The sequence below is a fragment of the Bufo bufo genome, chromosome 7, assembly GCF_905171765.1.
Source record: "Bufo bufo chromosome 7, aBufBuf1.1, whole genome shotgun sequence".
Taxonomy (NCBI): Eukaryota; Metazoa; Chordata; class Amphibia; order Anura; family Bufonidae; genus Bufo; species Bufo bufo.
Window position 1 is genome coordinate 11,403,732 of NC_053395.1, and position 10,108 is coordinate 11,413,839.

General features: G+C 46.5%; 1 non-coding gene across 1 annotated transcript; it reads left to right on the forward strand.

Annotated features, from left to right (window-relative positions):
• Positions 1-204: 204 nt before the first annotated feature.
• Positions 205-277, forward strand: TRNAK-UUU. Its single transcript has one exon. It is a non-coding gene; the product is annotated as a tRNA-Lys (tRNA).
• Positions 278-10,108: the final 9,831 nt, after the last annotated feature.

The following is a 10,108-nucleotide window of genomic DNA, read 5'->3' on the forward strand; positions in this document are numbered from 1 at the left end:
TGGGGGTCCCCTCTTATCTGCCGATCTGGAATCTTCTGATCTGGGAGAATGTGTTTTGTTACATTTTGGGTGGAGAATCCCTTTAAGATGAGGTGTGTGCAGCAATGACGTCATCAGTGTGTATACAATGTATCAGCAGATACAAAGCGGACTTGTGTGATGTCAGCCGTTAACACTTGCAGGTCACTCAGGGTTTTCTATGGAGCCCGGATAGCTCAGTCGGTAGAGCATCAGACTTTTAATCTGAGGGTCCAGGGTTCAAGTCCCTGTTCGGGCGGCTCCAGAATTTTTTGATTTTAATTTTTTTCCGTGCTGGAGGTCCTCGTCCTTGTGACATTTTGTGGCTCCTGTGAGTTTCGGCGGCGTTTACACCTTGTAATCTCATGCGAAACGTGATATACCGTGTACAACTGCGGCATCCATTAGTGAGTGTAATGAGCACAGGCGGCCAGCAGGTGGAGCTAGAGAGAAAACTGACTGTACAGAAGAGTGTAAGATGTGATGAGCACATGCATCCAGCAGGTGGCGCCTGCGAGATGAGTCTGAATTCACGACCTGCTGCTACCGGATAAGATGTGATGGACATTGGTGGCCTGCAGGTGGCGCTGGAGAAGACAGGGTGGGCAACCTGCTGCACTCCAGCTGTTGTGAAACTACAATTCCCAGCATGCTCCATTTATTTCTATGAGAGTTTTGAGAAGAGCAGAGCAAGTATGCATGCTGGGAGTTGTAGTTTCACAAACAGCTGGAGTGCCGCGACTGTGATATTGTATGTTGTACCCCCCTATATGCTACTGTATTGTGCAGTGGCGGCCATGTTACATATAGATCCCTCCATTGCCTCTGCCTCTCACAGTGAGCACTAGTGGGCGCCATATTTACCTTTCCCAGTTTTATCCTTTTAACCACTTAAGGACCACAGGTTTATACCCCCCTAAAGACCAGGCCCTTTTTTACAAATCGGCACTACACTACTTTCACCGTTTATTGCTCGGTCATGCAACTTACCACCCAAATGAATTTTACCTCCTTTTCTTCTCACTAATAGAGCTTTCATTTGGTGGTATTTCATTGCTGCTGACATTTTTACTTTTTTTGTTATTAATCGAAATTTAACGATTTTTTTGCAAAAAAATGACATTTTTCACTTTCAGTTGTAAAATTTTGCAAAAAAAACGAGATCCATATAGAAATTTTGCTCTAAATTTATAGTTCTACATGTCTTTGATAAAAAAAAATGTTTGGGTAAAAAAAAAAATGGTTTGGGTAAAAGTTATAGCGTTTACAAACTATGGTACAAAAATGTGAATTTCCGCTTTTTGAAGCAGCTCTGACTTTCTGAGCACCTGTCATGTTTCCTGAGGTTCTACAATGGCCAGACAGTACAAACACCCCACAAATGACCCCATTTCGGAAAGTACACACCCTAAGGTATTCGCTGATGGGCATAGTGAGTTCATAGAACTTTTTATTTTTTGTCACAAGTTAGCGGAAAATGATGATTTTTTTTTTTTTTTTTTTTTTCTTACAAAGTCTCATATTCCACTAACTTGTGACAAAAAATAAAAACTTCTATGAACTCACTATGCCCATCACGAAATACCTTGGGGTCTCTTCTTTCCAAAATGGGGTCACTTGTGGGGTAGTTATACTGCCCTGGCATTCTAGGGGCCCAAATGTGTGGTAAGGAGTTTGAAATCAAATTCTGTAAAAAATGACCTGTGAAATCCGAAAGGTGCTCTTTGGAATATGGGCCCCTTTGCCCACCTAGGCTGCAAAAAAGTGTCACACATCTGGTATCTCTGTATTCAGGAGAAGTTGAGGAATGTGTTTTGGGGTGTCTTTTTACATATACCCATGCTGGGTGGGATAAATATCTTGGTCAAATGCCAACTTTGTATAAAAAAATGGGAAAAGTTGTCTTTTGCCAAGATATTTCTCTCACCCAGCATGGGTATATGTAAAATGACACCCCAAAACACATTCCCCACCTTCTCCTGAGTACGGCAATACCAGATGTGTGACACTTTTTTGCAGCCTAGGTGGGCAAAGGGGCCCATATTCCAAAGAGCACCTTTCGGATTTCACAGGTCATTTGTTACAGAATTTGATTTCAAACTCCTTACCACACATTCGGGCCCCTAGAATGCCAGGGCAGTATAACTACCCCACAAGTGACCCCATTTTGGAAAGAAGACACCCCAAGGTATTCCGTGAGGGGCATGGCAAGTTCCTAGAATTTTTTATTTTTTGTCACAAGTTAGTGGAAAATGATGATTTTTTTTTTTTTTTTTTTTTTCATACAAAGTCTCATATTCCACTAACTTGTGACAAAAAATAAAAACTTCCATGAACTCACTATGCCCATCAGCGAATACCTTGGGGTCTCTTCTTTCCAAAATGGGGTCACTTGTGGGGTAGTTATACTGCCCTGGCATTCTAGGGGCCCGAATGTGTGGTAAGGAGTTTGAAATCAAATTCTGCAAAAAATGACCAGTGAAATCCGAAAGGTGCTCTTTGGAATATGGGCCCCTTTGCCCACCTAGGCTGCAAAAACGTGTCACACATCTGGTATCTCTGTATTCAGGAGAAGTTGAGGAATGTGTTTTGGGGTGTCTTTTTACATATACCCATGCTGGGTGAGATAAATATCTTGGTCAAATGCCAACTTTGTATAAAAAAAATGGGAAAAGTTGTCTTTTGCCAAGATATTTCTCTCACCCAGCATGGGTATATGTAAAATGACACCCCAAAACACATTCCCCACCTTCTCCTGAGTACGGGGATACCAGATGTGTGACACGTTTTTGCAGCCTAGGTGGGCAAAGGGGCCCATATTCCAAAGAGCACCTTTCGGATTTCACAGGTCATTTTTTACAGAATTTGATTTCAAACTCCTTACCACACATTTGGGCCCCTAGAATGCCAGGGCAGTATAACTACCCCACAAGTGACCCCATTTTGGAAAGAAGAGACCCCAAGGTATTCGCTGATGGGCATAGTGAGTTCATGGAAGTTTTTATTTTTTGTCACAAGTTAGTGGAATATGAGACTTTGTATGAAAAAAAAAAAAAAAAAAAAATCATCATTTTCCACTAACTTGTGACAAAAAATAAAAAATTCTAGGAACTCGCCATGCCCCTCACGGAATACCTTGGGGTGTCTTCTTTCCAAAATGGGGTCACTTGTTGGGTAGTTATACTGCCCTGGCATTTTCCAGGGGCACTAATGTGTGGTAAGTAGGTAAATGACCTGTGAAATCCTAAAGGTGCTCTTTGGAATGTGGGCCCCTTTGCCCACCTAGGCTGCAAAAAAGTGTCACACATGTGGTATCGCCGTATTCAGGAGAAGTTGGGGAATGTGTTTTGGGGTGTCATTTTACATATACCCATGCTGGGTGAGAGAAATATCTTGGCAAAAGACAACTTTTCCCATTTTTTTATACAAAGTTGGCATTTGACCAAGATATTTCTCTCACCCAGCATGGGTATATGTAAAATGACACCCCAAAACACATTCCCCAACTTCTCCTGAGTACGGCGATACCAGATGTGTGACACTTTTTTGCAGCCTAGATGCGCAAAGGTGCCCAAATTCCTTTTAGGAGGGCATTTTTAGACATTTGGATACCAGACTTCTTCTCACGCTTTGGGGCCCCTAGAATGCCAGGGCAGTATAAATACCCCACATGTGACCCCATTTTGGAAAGAAGACACCCCAAGGTATTCAATGAGGGGCATGGCGAGTTCATAGAAATTTTTTTTTTTTGGCACAAGTTAGCGGAAATTGATATTTTTAATTTTTTTCTCACAAAGTCTCCCGTTCCGCTAACTTGGGACAAAAATTTCAATCTTTCATGGACTCAATATGCCCCTCACGGAATACCTGGGGGTGTCTTCTTTCCGAAATGGGGTCACATGTGGGGTATTTATACTGCCCTGGCATTCTAGGGGCCCTAAAGCGTGAGAAGAAGTCTGGAATATAAATGTCTAAAAAATTTTACGCATTTGGATTCCGTGAGGGGTATGGTGAGTTCATGTGAGATTTTATTTTTTGACACAAGTTAGTGGAATATGAGACTTTGTAAGAAAAAAATAATAATAATTCCGCTAACTTGGGCCAAAAAAATGTCTGAATGGAGCCTTACAGGGGGGTGATCAATGACAGGGGGGTGATCAATGACAGGGGGGTGATCAATGACAGGGGGGTGATCAATGACAGGGGGGGTGATCAATGACAGGGGGGTGATCAGGGAGTCTATATGGGGTGATCACCACAGTCATTGATCACGCCCCTGTAAGGCTTCATTCAGACGTCCGGATGCGTTTTGCGGATCCGATCCATCTATCAGTGCATCCGTAAAAATCATGCGGACGTCTGAATGGAGCTTTACAGGGGGGTAATCAATGACAGGGGGGTAATCAATGACAGGGGGGGTGATCAGGGAGTCTATATGGGGTGATCACCACAGTCATTGATCACGCCCCTGTAAGGCTTCATTCAGACGTCCGGATGCGTTTTGCGGATCCGATCCATCTATCAGTGCATCCGTAAAAATCATGCGGACATCTGAATGGAGCTTTACAGGGGGGTAATCACCACAGTCATTGATCATGCCCCTGTAAGGCTTCATTCAGACGTCCGGATGCGTTTTGCGGATCCGATCCATCTATCAGTGCATCCGTAAAAATCATGCGGACATCTGAATGGAGCTTTACAGGGGGGTGATCAGGGAGTCTATATGGGGTGATCACCACAGTCATTGATCATGCCCCTGTAAGGCTTCATTCAGACGTCCGGATGCGTTTTGCGGATCGGATCCATCTATCAGTGCATCCGTAAAAATCATGCGGACATCTGAATGGAGCTTTACAGGGGGGTGATCAGGGAGTCTATATGGGGTGATCACCACAGTCATTGATCACGCCCCTGTAAGGCTTCATTCAGACGTCCGGATGCGTTTTGCGGATCCGATCCATCTATCAGTGCATCCGTAAAAATCATGCGGACGTCTGAATGGAGCTTTACAGGGGGGTAATCAATGACAGGGAGGTAATCAATGACAGGGGGGGTGATCAGGGAGTCTATATGGGGTGATCACCACAGTCATTGATCACGCCCCTGTAAGGCTTCATTCAGACGTCCGGATGCGTTTTGCGGATCCGATCCATCTATCAGTGCATCCGTAAAAATCATGCGGACATCTGAATGGAGCTTTACAGGGGGGTAATCACCACAGTCATTGATCATGCCCCTGTAAGGCTTCATTCAGACGTCCGGATGCGTTTTGCGGATCCGATCCATCTATCAGTGCATCCGTAAAAATCATGCGGACATCTGAATGGAGCTTTACAGGGGGGTGATCAGGGAGTCTATATGGGGTGATCACCACAGTCATTGATCATGCCCCTGTAAGGCTTCATTCAGACGTCCGGATGCGTTTTGCGGATCGGATCCATCTATCAGTGCATCCGTAAAAATCATGCGGACATCTGAATGGAGCTTTACAGGGGGGTGATCAGGGAGTCTATATGGGGTGATCACCACAGTCATTGATCATGCCCCTGTAAGGCTTCATTCAGACGTCCGGATGCGTTTTGCGGATCGGATCCATCTATCAGTGCATCCGTAAAAATCATGCGGACGTCTGAATGGAGCTTTACAGGGGGGTGATCAATGACAGGGGTGTAATCAATGACAGGGGGGTGATCAGGGAGTCTATATGGGGTGATCACCACAGTCATTGATCACGCCCCTGTAAGGCTTCATTCAGACGTCCGGATGCGTTTTGCGGATCCGATCCATCTATCAGTGGATCCGTAAAAATCATGCGGACGTCTGAATGGAGCTTTACAGGGGGGTAATCAATGACAGGGGGGTAATCAATGACAGGGGGGTAATCAGGGAGTCTATATGGGGTGATCAGGGGCTAATAAGGGGTTAATAAGTGACGGGGGGGGGGGGTGTAGTGTAGTGTAGTGGTGCTTGGTGCTACTTTACTGAGCTACCTGTGTCCTCTGGTGGTCGATCCAAACAAAGGGGACCACCAGAGGACCAGGTAGCAGGTATATTAGACGCTGTTATCAAAACAGCGTCTAATATACCTGTTAGGGGTTAAAAAAAACACATCTCCAGCCTGCCAGCGAACGATCGCCGCTGGCAGGCTGGAGATCAACTCTCTTACCTTCCGTTCCTGTGAGCGCGCGCGCCTGTGTGCGCGCGTTCACAGGAAATCTCGGCTCACGCGAGATGACGCCTATTGGCGTTAGTGTGACCTGGGAGCGCCGCAGAAATGACGCCTTTCGGCGTTAGCGTGGCGGGAAGTGGTTAAAGAGACACTGTCACCAAAATATAAGCAAATGTGCCAGCTGCAGTGTCTCTCCCCCCATCCTCGTACAGACAACTGGCAGAGGTTAAGAGTTCGCTGGGGGTGACCTTGCCCCCGGAGGACAGCAGGGCCGGGGGATATTGATCAGGCGTCTTGTGGGTTATAAATAGAGATTCTATTAGTGATGTGCAGGAAGCTGCTCCCCTGGCACCCGGGTGATGTGCGGGGAGAGGCGGGCACCCACGGGACGCAGCGGAGAACGAGTAATCACTACATTAATGTCATTAGCCGGCTGCGTTAATGTCCCCCCAGAGCTGCCGCTCACATCCGCCATACGGACAGGAGCTTATGGGGCGTCTCACTGAAAATTACTGATTGACCGAGACTGACGACAGAGACGAGTAGCTGTTGTTTAAATGTTGTCAACAAGATTTTCTCCATTTCTCGCTCTGGCCTGAGACACAAAGCAAACACATGGTTTTCGTGCGCATTTGTGGCCCCTGACCCTCACATGGGCCCCTAGTACAAGGCAGTGCAGAGCACACACAAACTGACATTTATAGGTTATGGAAGGCATCAGTGGGGAACACCCAGGGCGAAACTAACACCACAGCCGCCATACTGGAAGACATGGGGTGCAGCCTGTGATGTTTGATTCCCTATTGATATCCCTCGGTGGGTATATAAGGTGTGATAGGCTGTCTGCACACATATCCCTTGGTGGGTATATAAGGAGTGTGATAGGCTGTCGGCACACATATCCCTCGGTGGGTATATAAGGGGTGTAATAGGCTGTCTGTACACATATCCCTCAGTGGGTATATAAGGGGTGTAATAGGCTGTCTGTACACATATTCCTCGGTGGGTATATAAGGGGTGTAATAAACTGTCTGCACACATATCCCTCAGTGGGTATATAAGGGGTGTAATAGGCTGTCTGTACACATATCCCTTGGTGGGTATATAAGGGGTGTGATAGGCTGTCTGCACACATATCCCTCGGTGGGTATATAAGGTGTGATAGGCTGTCTGCACACATATCCCTCGGTGGGTATATAAGGTGTGATAGGCTGTCTGCACACATATCCCTCGGTGGGTATATAAGGTGTGATAGGCTGTCTGCACACATATCCCTCGGTGGGTATATAAGGTGTGATAGGCTGTCTGCACACATATCCCTCGGTCGGTATATAAGGTGTGATAGGCTGTCTGCACACATATCCCTCGGTGGGTATATAAGGTGTATGATAGGCTGTCTGCACACATATCCCTCTGTGGGTATATAAGGTGTGATAGGCTGTCTGCACACATATCCCTCGGTGGGTATATAAGGTGTGATAGGCTGTCTGCACACATATCCCTCGGTGGGTATATAAGGTGTGATAGGCTGTCTGCACACATATCCCTCGGTGGGTATATAAGGGGTGTAATAGGCTGTCTGTACACATATCCCTCAGTGGGTATATAAGGGGTGTAATAGGCTGTCTGTACACATATTCCTCGGTGGGTATATAAGGGGTGTGATAGGCTGTCTGCACACATATCCCTCGGTGGGTATATAAGGGGTGTAATAAACTGTCTGCACACATATCCCTCAGTGGGTATATAAGGGGTGTAATAGGCTGTCTGTACACATATCCCTTGGTGGGTATATAAGGGGTGTGATAGGCTGTCTGCACACATATCCCTCGGTGGGTATATAAGGTGTGATAGGCTGTCTGCACACATATCCCTCGGTGGGTATATAAGGTGTGATAGGCTGTCTGCACACATATCCCTCGGTCGGTATATAAGGTGTGATAGGCTGTCTGCACACATATCCCTCGGTGGGTATATAAGGGGTGTAATAGACTGTCTGCACACATATCCCTCAGTGGGTATATAAGGTGTGATAGGCTGTCTGCACACATATCCCTCGGTGGGTATATAAGGTGTATGATGGGCTGTCTGCACACATATCCCTCGGTGGGTATATAAGGTGTATGATAGGCTGTCTGCACACATATCCCTCTGTGGGTATATAAGGTGTGATAGGCTGTCTGCACACGTATCCCTCGGTGTGTATATAAGGTGTGATAGGCTGTCTGCACACGTATCCCTCGGTGTGTATATAAGGTGTGATAGGCTGTCTGCACACGTATCCCTCGGTGTGTATATAAGGTGTGATAGGCTGTCTGCACACATATCCCTCAGTGGGTATATAAGGTGTGATAGGCTGTCTGTACACATATCCCTCGGTGGGTATATAAGGTGTGATAGGCTGTCTGTACACATATCCCTCGGTGGGTATATAAGGTGTGATAGGCTGTCTGTACGCATATCCCTCGGTAGGTATATAAGGTGTGATAGGCTGTCTGCACACATATCCCTCGGTGGGTATATAAGGTGTGATAGGCTGTCTGCACACATATCCCTCGGTGGGTAAATAAGGTGTGATAGGCTGTCTGCACACATATCCCTCGGTGGGTATATAAGGGGTGTAATAGACTGTCTGCACACATATCCCTCGGTGGGTATATAAGGTGTGATAGGCTGTCTGCACACGTATCCCTTGGTGGGTATATAAGGTGTATGGTGGGCTGTCTGCACACATATCCCTCGGTGGGTATATAAGGTGTATGATGGGCTGTCTGCACACATATCCCTCGGTGGGTATATAAGGTGTGATAGGCTGTCTGCACACATATCCCTCTGTGGGTATATAAGGTGTGATAGGCTGTCTGCACACATATCCCTCGGTGGGTATATAAGGTGTGTAATAGGCTGTCTGCACACATATCCCTCGGTGGGTATATAAGGTGTGTAATAGGCTGTCTGCACACATATCCCTCGGTGGGTATATAAGGTGTGATAGGCTGTCTGCACACATATCCCTCGGTGGGTATATAAGGTGTGATAGGCTGTCTGCACACATATCCCTCGGTGGATATATAAGGTGTGATAGGCTGTCTGCACACATATCCCTCTGTGGGTATATAAGGGGTGTGATAGGCTGTCTGTACACATATCCCTCGGTGGGTATATAAGGTGTGATAGGCTGTCTGTACACATATCCCTCGGTGGGTATATAAGGTGTGATAGGCTGTCTGTACGCATATCCCTCGGTAGGTATATAAGGTGTGATAGGCTGTCTGCACACATATCCCTCGGTGGGTATATAAGGTGTGATAGGCTGTCTGCACACATATCCCTCGGTGGGTATATAAGGTGTGATAGGCTGTCTGCACACATATCCCTCGGTGGGTATATAAGGTGTGATAGGCTGTCTGCACACATATCCCTCGGTGGGTATATAAGGTGTGATAGGCTGTCTGCACACATATCCCTCGGTGGGTATATAAGGTGTGATAGGCTGTCTGCACACATATCCCTCGGTGGGTATATAAGGTGTGATAGGCTGTCTGCACACATATCCCTCGGTGGGTATATAAGGTGTGATAGGCTGTCTGCACACATATCCCTCGGTGGGTATATAAGGTGTGATAGGCTGTCTGCACACATATCCCTCGGTGGGTATATAAGGTGTGATAGGCTGTCTGCACACATATCCCTCGGTGGGTATATAAGGTGTGTAATAGGCTGTCTGCACACATATCCCTCGGTGGGTATATAAGGTGTATGATGGGCTGTCTGCACACATATCCCTCGGTGGGTATATAAGGGGTGTGATAGGCTGTCTGCACACATATCCCTCGGTGGGTATATAAGGTGTGATAGGCTGTCTGCACACATATCCCTCTGTGGGTATATAAGGTGTGATAGGCTGTCTGCACACATATC